Source organism: Chiloscyllium plagiosum, unplaced genomic scaffold (genome assembly GCF_037043375.1).
Source record: "Chiloscyllium plagiosum isolate Xiang-an unplaced genomic scaffold, Cpla_swu_hap1 HiC_scaffold_53X, whole genome shotgun sequence".
Lineage (NCBI taxonomy): Eukaryota > Metazoa > Chordata > Chondrichthyes > Orectolobiformes > Hemiscylliidae > Chiloscyllium > Chiloscyllium plagiosum.
In genome coordinates this window covers 7,644,724-7,664,812 of record NW_028270191.1, presented here as the reverse complement: position 1 = coordinate 7,664,812, position 20,089 = coordinate 7,644,724, and the positions used below count along the sequence as shown (strand labels likewise).

Sequence of the window (20,089 nt, the reverse complement as noted above, 5' to 3'; positions counted from 1 at the left end):
CTCACCCTCACAATCTCCCTCTCACACTCTCTCACACACACACACCCCCACCCTCACAATCTCCCTCTCACACACTCACACTCTCACACACTCACACACTCCCTCACCCTCACAATCTCCCTCTCACACACACACACACACTCCCTCACCCTCACAATCTCTATCTCACACACTCATCCTCTCTCACACACACGCACCCTCCCTCACCCTCACAATCTCCCGCTCACACACACTCACACACACACTCCCTCACCCTCACAATCTCCCTCTCACACACACTCACACTCTCACACACACTCTCTCACCCTCACAATCTCCCTCTCAGACTCACTCACTCTCTCACACACACACACTCCCTCACCCTCACAGTCTCTATCTCACACACTCATCCTCTCTCACACACACACACACTCCCTTACCCTCACAATCTCCCGCTCACACACACTCACACACACACTCCCTCACCCTCACAATCTTCCTCTCACACACACACACACACCCTCACCCTCACAATCTCCCTTTCACACACACTCACTCTCTCACACACACACTCCCTCACCCTCACAATCTCCCTCTCACACAGTCACACTCTCACACACACACTCACACTCTCACACACACTTACAGACTCCCTCACCCTCACAATCTCCATCTCACACAGTCACACTCTCACACACACACACTCACACACTCCCTCACCCTCACAATCTCCCTCTCACACACACTCACACTCTCACACACACACACTCCCTCACCCTCACAATCTCCCTCTCACACACACTCACACTCTCACACACACACACTCTCTCACACACACACACTCCCTCACCCTCATAATCCCCCACTCACACACACTCACAATCTCTCACACACACACACTCCCTCACCCTCACAATCTCCCTCTTACACACACTCACACTCACACACACACACTCCCTCACCCTCACAATCTCCCTCTCACACTCACTCATCCTCTCACACACACACACTCCCTCACCCTCACAATCTCCCTCTCACACACACTCACACTCTCACACACACACACTACCTCACCCTCATAATCTCCCTCTCACACACACTCACACACACACTCCCTCACCCTCACAATCTCCCTCTAACACACACTCATACACACACACTCTCATACACACAAACTCCCTCACCCTCACAAAATCCCTCTCACACACACTACAGTCTCACACACACACACTCACCCTCACAATCTTCCTCTCACACACACACACACTCACACTCACACACTCCCTCACACCCACAATCTCCCTCTCACACACACTCACACACTCACACTCACACACTCCCTGACACTCACTATCTCCCTCTCACACACACTCTCACTCTCACACACACACACACACTTCGTCACCCTCAAGATCTCCCTCTCACACACACTCACACTCCCTAACCCTCACAATCTCCCTCTCACACACACTCACATTCTCACACACACACACTCCCTCACCCTCACAATCTCCCTCTCACACACACTCACACTCTCTCTCACACACACACACACCCTCACAATCTCCCTCTCACACACACTCACACGCACGCACTCCCTCACCCTCACAATCTCCCTCTCACACACTCACACTCTCACACGCACACACTCACACACTCTCTCAACCTAGCAACCTCCCTTTCACACACATTCACACTCTCACACGCACACACTCTCTCACCCTCACAATCTCCCACACACACACACTCGCACTCTCACAAACACACAGTCCCTCACCCTCACAAGCTCCCTCTCACACACACTCACACTCTCACACACACACACTCTCCCTCACCCTCACAATCTCCCTCGCACACACACTCACACACACACTCCCTCACCCTCATAATCTCCCTCTCACACACACTTACCCTCTCACACACACACACACTTCCTCACCCTCACAATCTCTCTCTCACACACACTCACACTCTCACACACACTCCCTCACCCTCACAATCTCCCTCTCACACACACTCACACTCTCAAACACACACACTCCCTCACCCTCACAATCTCCCTCACACTCTCTCACACACAGACACCCTCACCCTCACAATCTCCCCCTCACACACTCTCACTCTCACACACTCACACACTCCCTCACCCTCACAATCTCCCTCTCACACACACTCACACACACACACACTCACACACTCCGTCACCCTCACAATCTCTATCTTACAGACTCATCCTCTCACACACACACACACACTCCCTCACGCTCACAATCTCCCGCTCACACACACTCACACACACACACACTCCCTCACCCTCACAATCTCCCTCTCACACACACTCACACTCTCACACACACACTCTCTCACCCTCACAATCTCCCTCTCACACACACTCACACTCTCACACACACTCATACACTCCCTCACCCTCACAATCTCGGTCTCACACACACTCACACTCTCCCTCTCACGCACATTCACACTCTCACAATCTCCCTCTCACACTCTCTCACACACACACCCTCACCCTCACAATCTAACTCTCAAACACTCACACTCTCACACACTCACAAACTCCCTCACCCTCACAATCTCCCTCTCACACACACTCACACACATACACACTCACACACTCCCTCACCCTCACAATCTCTATCTCACACACTCATCCTCTCACACACACACACACTCTCTCACCCTCACAATCTCCCGCTCACACACACTTACACACACGCACACTCCCTCAGCCTCACAATCTCCCTCTCACACACACTCACACTCTCACACACACACTCTCTCATCCTCACAATCTCCCTCTCAGACACACTCACTCTCTCACACACACACACTCCCTCACCCTCACAATCTTCCTCTCACACACACACACTCCCTCACCCTCACAATCTCCCTCTCACACAGTCACACTCTCACACACACACACTCACACTCTCACACACACACTCACACACTCCCTCACCCTCACAATCTCCCTCTCACACAGTCACACTCTCACACACACACACTCACACACTCCCTCACCCTCACAATCTCCCTCTCACACACACTCACACTTTCAAACACACACACTCCCTCACCCTCACAATCTCCCTCTCACGCACACTCACACTCTCACACACACACACTCCCTCATAATCCCCCACTCACACACACACACTCACACTCTCACACACACACACACTCCCTCACCCTCACAATCTCCCTCTCACACACATTCAAACTCTCACACACACACACTCCCTCACCCTCACAATCTCCCTCTCACACACACTCACACTCTCACACACACACACTCCCTCAACCACACAATCTCCCTCTCACACACACTCACACTCTCACACACACACACTCCCTCATAATCCCCCACTCACACACACTCACACACACACACTCCCTCACCCTCACAATCTCCCTCTCACACACACTCACACTCTCACACACACACACTCCCTCACCCTCACAATCTCCCTCTCGCACACACTCACACTCTCACACACACACACACCCGCACCCTCACAATCTCTCTCTCACACACACTCACACTCTCACACACACACACTCCCTCACCCTCACAATCACACTCTCACACACGTACACACTCCCTCACCCTCACAATCTCCCTCTCACACACACTCACACTCTCTCACACACACACTCCCTCACCCTCACAATCTCCCTCTCACACACACTCACACTCTCACACACTCCCTCACCCTCACAATCTCCCACTCACACTCTCAAACACACACACTCCCTCACCCTCACAATCTCCCTCTCACACTCTCTCACACACACACACCCTCACTCTCACAATCTCCCTCTCACACACTCACACTCTCACACACTCCCTCACCCTCACAATCTCCCTCTCACACACACTCACACACACACACACTCACACACTCCCTCACCCTCACAATCTCTATCTCACACACTCATCCTCTCACACACACACACACTCCCTCACCCTCACAATCTCCTGCTCACACACACTCACACACACTCTCTCACCCTCACAATCTCCCTCTCACACACACTCACACTCTCACACACACACACTCTCACCCTCACAATCTCCCTCTCACACACTCTCACACACACTCACACACTCCCTCACCCTCACAATCTCCCTCTCACACACACTCACACTCTCAAACACACACACTCCATCACCCTCACAATCTCCCTCTCACACTCTCTCACACACACACACACCCACCCTCACAATCTCCCTCTCACACACTCACACTCTCACACACTCACACACTCCCTCACCCTCACAATCTCCCTCTCACACACACTCACACACACACACACTCACACACTCCCTCACCCTCACAATCTCTATCTCACACACTCATCCTCTCTCACACACACGCACACTCCCTCACCCTCACAATCTCCCGCTCACACACACTCACACACACACTCCCTCACCCTCACAATCTCCCTCTCACACACACTCACACTCTCACACACACTCTCTCACCCTCACAATCTCCCTCTCAGACACACTCACTCTCTCACACACACACACTCCCTCACCCTCACAGTCTCTATCTCACACACTCATCCTCTCTCACACACACACACACTCCCTCACCCTCACAATCTCCCGCTCACACACACTCACACACACACACACTCCCTCACCCTCACAATCTTCCTCTCACACACACACACACACCCTCACCCTCACAATCTCCCTCTCACACACACTCACACTCTCACACACACACACTCCCTCAACCACACAATCTCCCTCTCACACACACTCACACTCTCACACACACACACTCCCTCATAATCCCCCACTCACACACACTCACACACACACACTCCCTCACCCTCACAATCTCCCTCTCACACACACTCACACTCTCACACACACACACTCCCTCACCCTCACAATCTCCCTCTCGCACACACTCACACTCTCACACACACACACACCCGCACCCTCACAATCTCTCTCTCACACACACTCACACTCTCACACACACACACTCCCTCACCCTCACAATCACCCTCTCACACACGTACACACTCCCTCACCCTCACAATCTCCCTTTCACACACACTCACTCTCTCACACACTGCCTTACCCTCACAATCTCCCTCTCACACAGTCACACTCTCACACACACACTCACACTCTCACACACACTTACACACTCCCTCACCCTCACAATCTCCCACTCACACAGTCACACTCTCACACACACACACTCACAAACTCCCTCACCCTCACAATCTCCCTCTCACACACACTCACACTCTCACACACACACACTCCCTCACCCTCACAATCTCCCTCTCACACACACTCACACTCTCACACACACACACTCTCTCACACACACACACTCCCTCACCCTCATAATCCCCCACTCACAATCTCTCACACACACACACTCCCTCACCCTCACAATCTCCCTCTCACACACACTCACACTCTCAAACACACACACTCCCTCACCCTCACAATCTCCCTCCCACACTCACTCATCCTCTCACACACACACACACTCCCTCACCCTCACAATCTCCCTCTCACACACACTCACACTCTCACACACACACACTACCTCACCCTCACAATCTCCCTCTCACACACACCCACTCTCTCTCACACACACACACACTCACCCTCACAATCTCCCTCTCACACACACACACTCACACTCACACACTCCCTCACACTCACAATATCCCTCTCACACACACTCACACACTCACACACTCCCTGACACTCACTATCTCCCTCTCACACACACTCTCACTCTCACACACACACACACTTCGTCACCCTCAAAATCTCCCTCTCACACACTCTCACATTCCTAAGCCTCACAATCTCTCTCTCACACACACTCACATTCTCACACACACACACACTCCCTCACCCTCACAATCTCCCTCTCACACACACTCACACTCTCTCTCACACACACACACACACACACCCTCACTATCTCCCTCTCACACACACTCACACGCACGCACTCCCTCACCCTCACAATCTCCCTCTGACACACACTCACACTCTCACACGCACACACTCACACACTCTCTCACCCTAGCAACCTCCCTTTCACACACATTCACACTCTCACACGCACATACTCCCTCACCCTCACAATCTCCCTCTCACACACACTCACACTCTCACACACACACAGACTCCCTCACCCTCACAATCTCTCTCTCACACACACACACTCTCACACACACTCTCTCACCCTCACAATCTCCCTCTCAGACACACTCACTCTCTCACACACACACACTCCCTCACCCTCACAGTCTCTATCTCACACACTCATCCTCTCTCACACACACACACACTCCCTCACCCTCACAATCTCCCGCTCACACACACTCACACACACACACACTCCCTCACCCTCACAATCTTCCTCTCACACACACACACACACCCTCACCCTCACAATCTCCCTTTCACACACACTCACTCTCTCACACACACACTGCCTCACCCTCACAATCTCCCTCTCACACAGTCACACTCTCACACACACACTCACACTCTCACACACACTTACACACTCCCTCACCCTCACAATCTCCCACTCACACAGTCACACTCTCACACACACACACTCACACACTCCCTCACCCTCACAATCTCCCTCTCACACACACACACTCCCTCACCCTCATAATCCCCCACTCACAATCTCTCACACACACACACTCCCTCACCCTCACAATCTCCCTCTCACACACACTCACACTCTCAAACACACACACTCCCTCACCCTCACAATCTCCCTCTCACACTCACTCATCCTCTCACACACACACACACTCCCTCACCCTCACAATCTCCCTCTCACACACACTCACACTCTCACACACACACACTACCTCACCCTCACAATCTCCCTCTCACACACACCCACTCTCTCTCACACACACACACACTCACCCTCACAATCTCCCTCTCACACACACACACTCACACTCACACACTCCCTCACACTCACAATATCCCTCTCACACACACTCACACACTCACACACTCCCTGACACTCACTATCTCCCTTTCACACACACTCACTCTCTCACACACACACTGCCTCACCCTCACAATCTCCCTCTCACACAGTCACACTCTCACACACACACTCACACTCTCACACACACTTACACACTCACTCACCCTCACAATCTCCCACTCACACAGTCACACTCTCACACACACACACTCACACACTCCCTCACCCTCACAATCTCCCTCTCACACACACTCACACTCTCAAACACACACACTCCCTCACCCTCACAATCTCCCTCTCACACTCACTCATCCTCTCACACACACACACACTCCCTCACCCTCACAATCTCCCTCTCACACACACTCACACTCTCACACACACACACTACCTCACCCTCACAATCTCCCTCTCACACACACCCACTCTCTCTCACACACACACACACTCACCCTCACAATCTCCCTCTCACACACACACACTCACACTCACACACTCCCTCACACTCACAATATCCCTCTCACACACACTCACACACTCCCTGACACTCACTATCTCCCTCTCACACACACTCTCACTCTCACACACACACACACTTCGTCACCCTCAAAATCTCCCTCTCACACACTCTCACATTCCTAAGCCTCACAATCTCTCTCTCACACACACTCACATTCTCACACACACACACACTCCCTCACCCTCACAATCTCCCTCTCACACACACTCACACTCTCTCTCACACACACACACACACACCCTCACTATCTCCCTCTCACACACACTCACACGCACGCACTCCCTCACCCTCACAATCTCCCTCTGACACACACTCACACTCTCACACGCACACACTCACACACTCACACACTCTCTCACCCTAGCAACCTCCCTTTCACACACATTCACACTCTCACACGCACATACTCCCTCACCCTCACAATCTCCCTCTCACACACACTCACACTCTCACACACACACAGACTCCCTCACCCTCACAATCTCCCACACACACACTCGCACTCTCACAAACACACAGTCCCTCACCCTCACAAGCTCTCTCTCACACACACTCACACTCTCACACACACACACTCTCCCTCACCCTCACAATCTCCCTCGCACACACATTCACACACACACTCGCTCACCCTCATAATCTCCCTCTCACACACACTTACCCTCTCACACACACACACACTTCCTCACCCTCACAATCTCCCTCTCACACACACTCACACTCTCACACACACTCCCTCACCCTCACAATCTCCCTCTCACACACACTCACACTCTCAAACAGACACACTCCCTCACCCTCACAATCTCCCTCACACTCTCTCACACACACACACCCTCACCCTCACAATCTCCCTTACACACACACTCACACACACACACACTCACACACTCCGTCACCCTCACAATCTCTATCTCACACACTCATCCTCTCACACACACACACACACACTCCCTCACGCTCAGAATCTCCCGCTCACACACACTCACACACACACACACTCCCTCACCCTCACAGTCTCCCTCTCACACACACTCACACTCTCACACACACTCATACACTCCCTCACCCTCACAATCTCGGTCTCACACACACTCACACTCTCCCACTCACGCACATTCACACTCTCACAATCTCCCTCTCACACTCTCTCTCACACACACACCCTCACCCTCACAATCTAACTCTCAAATACTCACACTCTCACACACTCACACTCTCCCTCACCCTCACAATCTCCCTCTCACACACACTCACACACATACACACTCACACACTCCCTCACCCTCACAATCTCTATCTCACACACTCATCCTCTCACACACACACACACTCTCTCACCCTCACAATCTCCCGCTCACACACACTCACACACACGCACACTCCCTCACCCTCACAATCTCCCTCTCACACACACTCACACTCTCACACACACACTCTCTCATCCTCACAATCTCCCTCTCAGACACACTCACTCTCTCACACACACACACTCCCTCACCCTCACAATCTTCCTCTCACACACACTCACTCTCACACACTCCCTCACCCTCACAATCTCCCTCTCACACAGTCACACTCTCACACACACACACTCACACTCTCACACACACACTCACACACTCCCTCACCCTCACAATCTCCCTCTCACACAGTCACACTCTCACACACTCACACACTCCCTCACCCTCACAATCTCCCTCTCACACACACTCACACTTTCACACACACACACTCCCTCACCCTCACAATCTCCCTCTCACACACACTCACACACACACACACTCCCTCATAATCCCCCACACACACACACACTCACACTCTCACACACACACACTCCCTCACCCTCACAATCTCCCACTCACACACACACACACCCTCACCCTCACTATCTCCCTCTCACACACACTCCCTCACCCTCACAATCTCCCTCTCACATACACTCACACTCTCACACACACACTACCTCACCCTCATAATCTCTCTCTCACACACACACACACTACCTCACCCTCATAATCTCCCTCTCACACACACACACACTCTCAAACACACAAACTCCCTCACCCTCACAAGCTCCCTCTCACACACACACACACACACACACACACACACAGTCACCCTCACAATCTCCATCTCACACACACACACTCACACTCACACACTCCCTCACACTCACAATCTCCCTCTCACACACACTCACACTCACACACTCCCTCACACTCACTATCTCCCTCTCACACACACACACAAACACTTCGTCACCCTCAAAATCTCCCTCTCACACACACTCACACTCTCTCACACACACACACTCCCTCACCCTTACAATCTCCCTCTCACACACACTCACACTCTCTCACATACACACACACACACACCCTCACAATCTCCCTCTCACACACACTCACACTCACGCACTCCCTCACCCTCACAATCTCCCTCTCACACACTCTCACACTCTCACACGCACACACTCACACACTCTCTCAACCTCACAACCTCCCTCTCACACACATTCACACTCTCACAGGCACACACTCCCTCACCCTCACAAGCTCCCTCTCACACACACTCACACACACACTCCCTCACCCTCATAATCTCCCTCTCACACACACTCACACTCTCACACACTCACACACACTAGCACACTCCCTCACCCTCACAATCTCCCTCTCACACACACACACACACCCTCACCCTCACAATCTCCACCTCACACCCGCTCACACTCTCAAACACACACACTCCCTCACCCTCACAATCTCCCTCTCACACACACTCACACTCTCTCACACACACACACACTCCCTCATCCTCACAATCTCCCTCTCACACACTCTCACACACACACTAGCACACTCCCTCACCCTCACAATCTCCCTCTCACACACACACCCTCTCACACACACACTGCCTCACTCTCACAATCTCACTCTCACACACACTCACACTCACACACTCCCTCACCCTCACAATCTCCCTCTCACACACGCTCACACTCTCAAACACACACACTCCCTCACCCTCACAATCTCCCTCTCACACACACTCACACTCTCTCTCACACACACACTCCCTCATCCTCACAATCTCCCTCTCACACACTCTCACACACACACACACTAGCACACTCCCTCACCCTCACAATCTCCCTCTCACACACACTCACACTCTCACACACACACTCTCTCACCCTCACAATCTCCCTCTCACACACACTCACACTCTCACACACACTCATACACTCCCTCACCCTCACAATCTCGGTCTCACACACACTCACACTCTCCCTCTCACGCACATTCACACTCTCACAAACTCCCTCTCACACTCTCTCACACACACACACCCTCACCCTCACAATCTAACTCTCAAACACTCACACTCTCACACACTCACACACTCCCTCACCCTCACAATCTCTATCTCACACACTCATCCTCTCACACACACACACACTCCCTCACCCTCACAATCTCCCTCTCACACACACTCACACTCTCACACACACACTCTCTCATCCTCACAATCTCCCTCTCAGACACACTCACTCTCTCAGACACGCACACTCCCTCACCCTCACAATCTCCCTCTCACACACACTCACACTCTCACACACACACTCTCTCATCCTCACAATCTCCCTCTCAGACACACTCACTCTCTCACACACACACACTCCCTCACCCTCACAATCTTCCTCTCACACACACACACTCCCTCACCCTCACAATCTCCCTCTCACACAGTCACACTCTCACACACACACACTCACACTCTCACACACACACTCACACACTCCCTCACCCTCACAATCTCCCTCTCACACAGTCACACTCTCACACACTCACACACTCCCTCACCCTCACAATCTCCCTCTCACACACACTCACACTTTCACACACACACACTCCCTCACCCTCACAATCTCCCTCTCACACACACTCACACACACACACACTCCCTCATAATCCCCCACACACACACACACTCACACTCTCACACACACACACTCCCTCACCCTCACAATCTCCCACTCACACACACACACACCCTCACCCTCACTATCTCCCTCTCACACACACTCCCTCACCCTCACAATCTCCCTCTCACATACACTCACACTCTCACACACACACTACCTCACCCTCATAATCTCCCTCTCACACACACACACACTACCTCACCCTCATAATCTCCCTCTCACACACACACACACTCTCAAACACACAAACTCCCTCACCCTCACAAGCTCCCTCTCACACACACACACACACACACACACACACACACAGTCACCCTCACAATCTCCATCTCACACACACACACTCACACTCACACACTCCCTCACACTCACAATCTCCCTCTCACACACACTCACACTCACACACTCCCTCACACTCACTATCTCCCTCTCACACACACACACAAACACTTCGTCACCCTCAAAATCTCCCTCTCACACACACTCACACTCTCTCACACACACACACTCCCTCACCCTTACAATCTCCCTCTCACACACACTCACACTCTCTCACATACACACACACACACACCCTCACAATCTCCCTCTCACACACACTCACACTCACGCACTCCCTCACCCTCACAATCTCCCTCTCACACACTCTCACACTCTCACACGCACACACTCACACACTCTCTCAACCTCACAACCTCCCTCTCACACACATTCACACTCTCACAGGCACACACTCCCTCACCCTCACAAGCTCCCTCTCACACACACTCACACACACACTCCCTCACCCTCATAATCTCCCTCTCACACACACTCACACTCTCACACACTCACACTCTCCCTCACCCTCAAAATCTCCCTCTCACACACACTCACACTCTCACACACACACACACACTAGCACACTCCCTCACCCTCACAATCTCCCTCTCACACACACACACACACACCCTCACCCTCACAATCTCCACCTCACACCCGCTCACACTCTCAAACACACACACTCCCTCACCCTCACAATCTCCCTCTCACACACACTCACACTCTCACACACACACACACACTCCCTCATCCTCACAATCTCCCTCTCACACACTCTCACACACACACTAGCACACTCCCTCACCCTCACAATCTCCCTCTCACACACACACCCTCTCACACACACACTGCCTCACTCTCACAATCTCACTCTCACACACACTCACACTCACACACTCCCTCACCCTCACAATCTCCCTCTCACACACGCTCACACTCTCAAACACACACACTCCCTCACCCTCACAATCTCCCTCTCACACACACTCACACTCTCTCTCACACACACACTCCCTCATCCTCACAATCTCCCTCTCACACACTCTCACACACACACACACTAGCACACTCCCTCACCCTCACAATCTCCCTCTCACACACACACCCTCTCACACACACACTACCTCACTCTCACAATCTCCCTCTCACACACACTCACACTCTCACACACACACACACACTCCCCCACCCTCACAATGTCCCTCTCACACACACTCCCACTCTCACACACACACACTCCCTCACCCTCACAATCTCCCTCTCACACACACTCACACTCACACTCTCACACACACTCACACACTCCCTCACCCTCACACTCTCACTCACACACACCCCCTCACCCTCACAATCTCCCTCTCACACACTCAAACTCTCACACACTCACACACTCCCTCATCCTCACAATCTCCCTCTCACACACTCTCACACTCTCACACACATTCACTAGCACACTCCCTCACCCTCACAATCTCCCTCTCACAGACACACCTTCTCACACACACACTACCTCACTCTCACAATCTCCCTCTCACACACACTCACACTCTCACACACACACACACACACTCCCCCACCCTCACAATGTCCCTCTCACACACACTCCCACTCTCACACACACACACTCCCTCACCCTCACAATCTCCCTCTCACACACTCAAACTCTCACACACTCACACACTCCCTCATCCTCACAATCTCCCTCTCACACACTCTCACACTCTCACACACATTCACTAGCACACTCCCTCACCCTCACAATCTCCCTCTCACAGACACACCTTCTCACACACACACTACCTCACTCTCACAATCTCCCTCTCACACACACTCACACTCTCACACACACACACACACACTCCCCCACCCTCACAATGTCCCTCTCACACACCCTCACACTCTCTCACACACACACCCCCTCACCCTCACAATCTCCCTCTCACACACTCAAACTCTCACACACTCACACACTCCCTCACCCTCACAATCTCCCTCTCACACACACTCACACACACACACATTCCCTCACCCTCACAATCTCTATCTCACACACTCATTCTCTCACACACACACACACTCCCTCACCCTCACAATCTCCCGCTCACACACACACACACACACACTCCCTCACCCTCACAATCTCCCTCTCACACACACTCACACTCTCACACACACACTCCCTAACCGTCACAATCTCCCTCTCAGACACACTCACTCTCTCACACACACACACTCCCTCACCCTCACAATCTCCCTCTCACACACACTCATCCTCTCACATACACACACACACCCTCACCCTCACAATCTCCCGCTCACACACACACACACACTACCTCACCCTCATAATCTCCCTCTCACACACACTCACACTCTTACACACACACACTCCCTCACCTTCACAATCTCCCTCTCACACACACTCACACTCACACACACACACTCCCTCACCCTCACAATCTCCCTCTCACACACATTCACACTCTCACACACACACACTCCCTCACCCTCACAATCTCCCTCTCACACACACTCACACTCTCACACACACACACTCCCGCACCCTCACAATCTCTCTCTCACACACACTCACACTCTCACACACACACACACACTCCCTCACAATCACCCTCTCACACACGCACACGCTCACACGCACACACTCCCTCACCCTCACAATCTCCCTCTCACACACACTCACACTCTCTCACACACACACTCCCTCACCCTCACAATCTCCCTCTCACACACACTCACACTCTCACACACACACTAGCACACTCCCTCACCCTCACAATCTTTCTCTCACACACACACACACCCTCACTCTCACAATCTCCCTCTCACACACACTCACACTCTCACATACACACACACACACTCCCTCACCCTCACAGTCTCCCTCTCACACATACTCACACTCACACACACACACACACTCCCTCACCCTCACAATCTCCCTCTCACACACACTCACACTCTCTCACACACACACACCCTCACAATCACCCTCTCACACACGCACACGCTCACACGCACACACTCCCTCACCCTCACAATCTCCCTCTCACACACACTCACACTCTCTCACACACACACTCCCTCACCCTCACAATCTCCCTCTCACACACACTCACACTCTCACACACACACTAGCACACTCCCTCACCCTCACAATCTTTCTCTCACACACACACACACCCTCACTCTCACAATCTCCCTCTCACACACACTCACACTCTCACATACACACACACACACTACCTCACCCTCACAGTCTCCCTCTCACACACACTCACACACACACACACTCACACACTCCCTCACCCTCACAATCTCCCTCTCACACACACTCACTCACACACTCCCTCACCATCACAATCTCTCTCTCACACACATTCATCCTCTCACACACACATACACTCCCTCACCCTCACAATCTCCCTCTCACACACACACACACCCTCACCCTCACTATCTCCCTCTCACACACACTCCCTCACCCTCACAATCTCCCTCTCACATACACTCACACTCTCACACACACACTACCTCACCCTCATAATCTCCCTCTCACACACACACACACACTCCCTCACCCTCACAATCTCCCTCTGACACACACTCACACACACACACACACTCTCAAACACACAAACTCCCTCACCCTCACAAGCTCCCTCTCACACACACACAACACACACACAGTCACCCTCACAATCTCCATCTCACACACACACACTCACACTCACACACTCCCTCACACTCACAATCTCCCTCTCACACACACTCACACTCACACACTCCCTCACACTCACTATCTCCCTCTCACACACACACACAAACACTTCGTCACCCTCAAAATCTCCCTCTCACACACACTCACACTCTCTCACACACACACACTCCCTCACCCTCACAATCTCCCTCTCACACACACTCACACTCTCACACACACACACACACACACACACACACACACCCTCACAATCTCCCTCTCACACACACTCACACTCACGCACTCCCTCACCCTCACAATCTCCCTCTCACACACTCTCACACTCTCACACGCACACACTCACACACTCTCTCAACCTCACAACCTCCCTCTCACACACATTCACACTCTCACAGGCACACACTCCCTCACCCTCACAAGCTCCCTCTCACACACACTCACACACACACTCCCTCACCCTCATAATCTCCCTCTCACACACACTCACACTCTCACACACTCACACTCTCCCTCACCCTCAAAATCTCCCTCTCACACACACTCACACTCTCACACACACACACTAGCACACTCCCTCACCCTCACAATCTCCCTCTCACACACACACACACACAACCTCACCCTCACAATCTCCATCTCACACACGCTCACACTCTCAAACACACACACTCCCTCACCCTCACAATCTCCCTCTCACACACACTCACACTCTCTCACACACACACACTCCCTCATCCTCACAATCTCCCTCTCACACACTCTCACACACACACTAGCACACTCCCTCACCCTCACAATCTCCCTCTCACACACACACCCTCTCACACACACACTGCCTCACTCTCACAATCTCACTCTCACACACACTCACACTCTCACACACACTAGCACACTCCCTCACCCTCACAATCTTTCTCTCACACACACACACACCCTCACTCTCACAATCTCCCTCTCACACACACTCACACTCTCACATACACACACACACACTCCCTCACCCTCACAGTCTCCCTCTCACACACACTCACACACACACACACTCACACACTCCCTCACCCTCACAATCTCCCTCTCACACACACTCACTCACACACTCCCTCACCATCACAATCTCTCTCTCACACACATTCATCCTCTCACACACACATACACTCCCTCACCCTCACAATCTCCCTCTCACACACACACACACCCTCACCCTCACTATCTCCCTCTCACACACACTCCCTCACCCTCACAATCTCCCTCTCACATACACTCACACTCTCACACACACACTACCTCACCCTCATAATCTCCCTCTCACACACACACACACACTCCCTCACCCTCACAATCTCCCTCTGACACACACTCACACACACACACACACTCTCAAACACACAAACTCCCTCACCCTCACAAGCTCCCTCTCACACACACACAACACACACACAGTCACCCTCACAATCTCCATCTCACACACACACACTCACACTCACACACTCCCTCACACTCACAATCTCCCTCTCACACACACTCACACTCACACACTCCCTCACACTCACTATCTCCCTCTCACACACACACACAAACACTTCGTCACCCTCAAAATCTCCCTCTCACACACACTCACACTCTCTCACACACACACACTCCCTCACCCTCACAATCTCCCTCTCACACACACTCACACTCTCACACACACACACACACACACACACACACACCCTCACAATCTCCCTCTCACACACACTCACACTCACGCACTCCCTCACCCTCACAATCTCCCTCTCACACACTCTCACACTCTCACACGCACACACTCACACACTCTCTCAACCTCACAACCTCCCTCTCACACACATTCACACTCTCACAGGCACACACTCCCTCACCCTCACAAGCTCCCTCTCACACACACTCACACACACACTCCCTCACCCTCATAATCTCCCTCTCACACACACTCACACTCTCACACACTCACACTCTCCCTCACCCTCAAAATCTCCCTCTCACACACACTCACACTCTCACACACACACACTAGCACACTCCCTCACCCTCACAATCTCCCTCTCACACACACACACACACAACCTCACCCTCACAATCTCCATCTCACACACGCTCACACTCTCAAACACACACACTCCCTCACCCTCACAATCTCCCTCTCACACACACTCACACTCTCTCACACACACACACTCCCTCATCCTCACAATCTCCCTCTCACACACTCTCACACACACACTAGCACACTCCCTCACCCTCACAATCTCCCTCTCACACACACACCCTCTCACACACACACTGCCTCACTCTCACAATCTCACTCTCACACACACTCACACTCTCACACACACTCACACACTCCCTCACCCTCACAATCTCCCTCTCACACACGCTCACACTCTCAAACACACACACTCCCTCACCCTCACAATCTCCCTCTCACACACACTCACACTCTCTCTCACACACACACTCCCTCATCCTCACAATCTCCCTCTCACACACTCTCACACACACACACACTAGCACACTCCCTCACCCTCACAATCTCCCTCTCACACACACACCCTCTCACACACACACTACCTCACTCTCACAATCTCCCTCTCACACACTCACACTCTCACACACACACACACACTCCCCCACCCTCACAATGTCCCTCTCACACACACTCCCACTCTCACACACACACACTCCCTCACCCTCACAATCTCCCTCTCACACACACTCACACTCACACTCTCACACACACTCACACACTCCCTCACCCTCACACTCTCACTCACACACACCCCCTCACCCTCACAATCTCCCTCTCACACACTCAAACTCTCACACACTCACACACTCCCTCATCCTCACAATCTCCCTCTCACACACTCTCACACTCTCACACACATTCACTAGCACACTCCCTCACCCTCACAATCTCCCTCTCACAGACACACCCTCTCACACACACACTACCTCACTCTCACAATCTCCCTCTCACACACACTCACACTCTCACACACACACACACACACACACTCCCCCACCCTCACAATGTCCCTCTCACACACACTCCCACTCTCACACACACACACTCCCTCACCCTCACAATCTCCCTCTCACACACACTCACACTCTCACACACACTCACACTCTCACACACACTCACACACTCCCTCACCCTCACACTCTCTCACACACACACCCCCTCACCCTCACAATCTCCCTCTCACACACTCAAACTCTCACACACTCACACACTCCCTCACCCTCACAATCTCCCTCTCACACACACTCACACTCTCACACACACACACTACCTCACCCTCACAATCTCCCTCTCACACACACTCACACTCTTACACACACACACTCCCTCACCCTCACAATCTCCCTCTCACACACACTCACACTCACACACACACACTCCCTCACCCTCACAATCTCCCCCTCTCATTTACACTCACACTCTCACACACACACACTCTCATACACACACACTCCCTCACCCTCACAAATCTCCCTCTCACACACACTCACACTCTCACACACTCACACTCACACACTCCCATGCCCTCACCATCTCCCTCTCACACACACTGACACTCTCACACTCCCTCACCCTCACAATCTCCCTCTCACACACGCTCACACTCTCACACACTCTCACTCACACACTCCCATACCGTCACAATCTCCCTCTCACACACACTCACACTCTCACACACACACACTCCCTCACCCTCACAATGTCCCTCTCACACACACTCACACTCTCACACACACACACTCCCTCACCCTGACAATCTCCCTCTCACACACACTCACACTCTCACACACTCACACTCCCTCACATACTTACTCTCCCTCAGACACACACTCACACTCTCTCACACACACTCTCAAACCCTCACATACGTGCACACTCCCTCAAACTCACACACTCTCTCACACATACCTTCAACATCACACACACACTCTGTCAGACACGCTCACACAGTCCCTCACACACACACTCACACTCTTTCACACATACTCAGACTCCCTGACACTCACACACTCACACCCTCACACACCCACTCACTCCCTCAAACACACACACTCACTCTCCATCATACACTCACACTCTTTCTCTCTCTTACACACACACACTCTCTCATACACACTCACAGACTCCCTCACACACACTCACACACATGCGCACTCTATCACACAGGCACACACACACACCCCCCTTCCCTCACAGACACAAACTGCCTCTCATACACTCTCACACGCACTCACACTTCCTGATGCACAACTCACACTTTTGCACACACACATACACACTCTTACACACACTCACACATATAGCTGAATACTGAGACCGTTGGCTAACTGTCAGACCTAGAAATGGAGATCAATTGGCAAACAGTGTAGAGAGAGCTTTACTCTGTATCTAACCCTGTGCTGTTCCTGTCCTGGGAGTGTTTGATGGGGAGACAGTGTAGAGAGAGCTTTAC

The 20,089-nt window shown here is 52.4% G+C and overlaps 1 protein-coding gene across 1 annotated transcript in view; it reads left to right on the top strand.

Annotated features, from left to right (window-relative positions):
* Positions 1 to 20,089, top strand: part of LOC122546908 (activin receptor type-1-like) — a 179,836-nt gene that overhangs the window by 90,719 nt on the left and 69,028 nt on the right. The gene's annotated exons all lie outside the window — the stretch shown is intronic.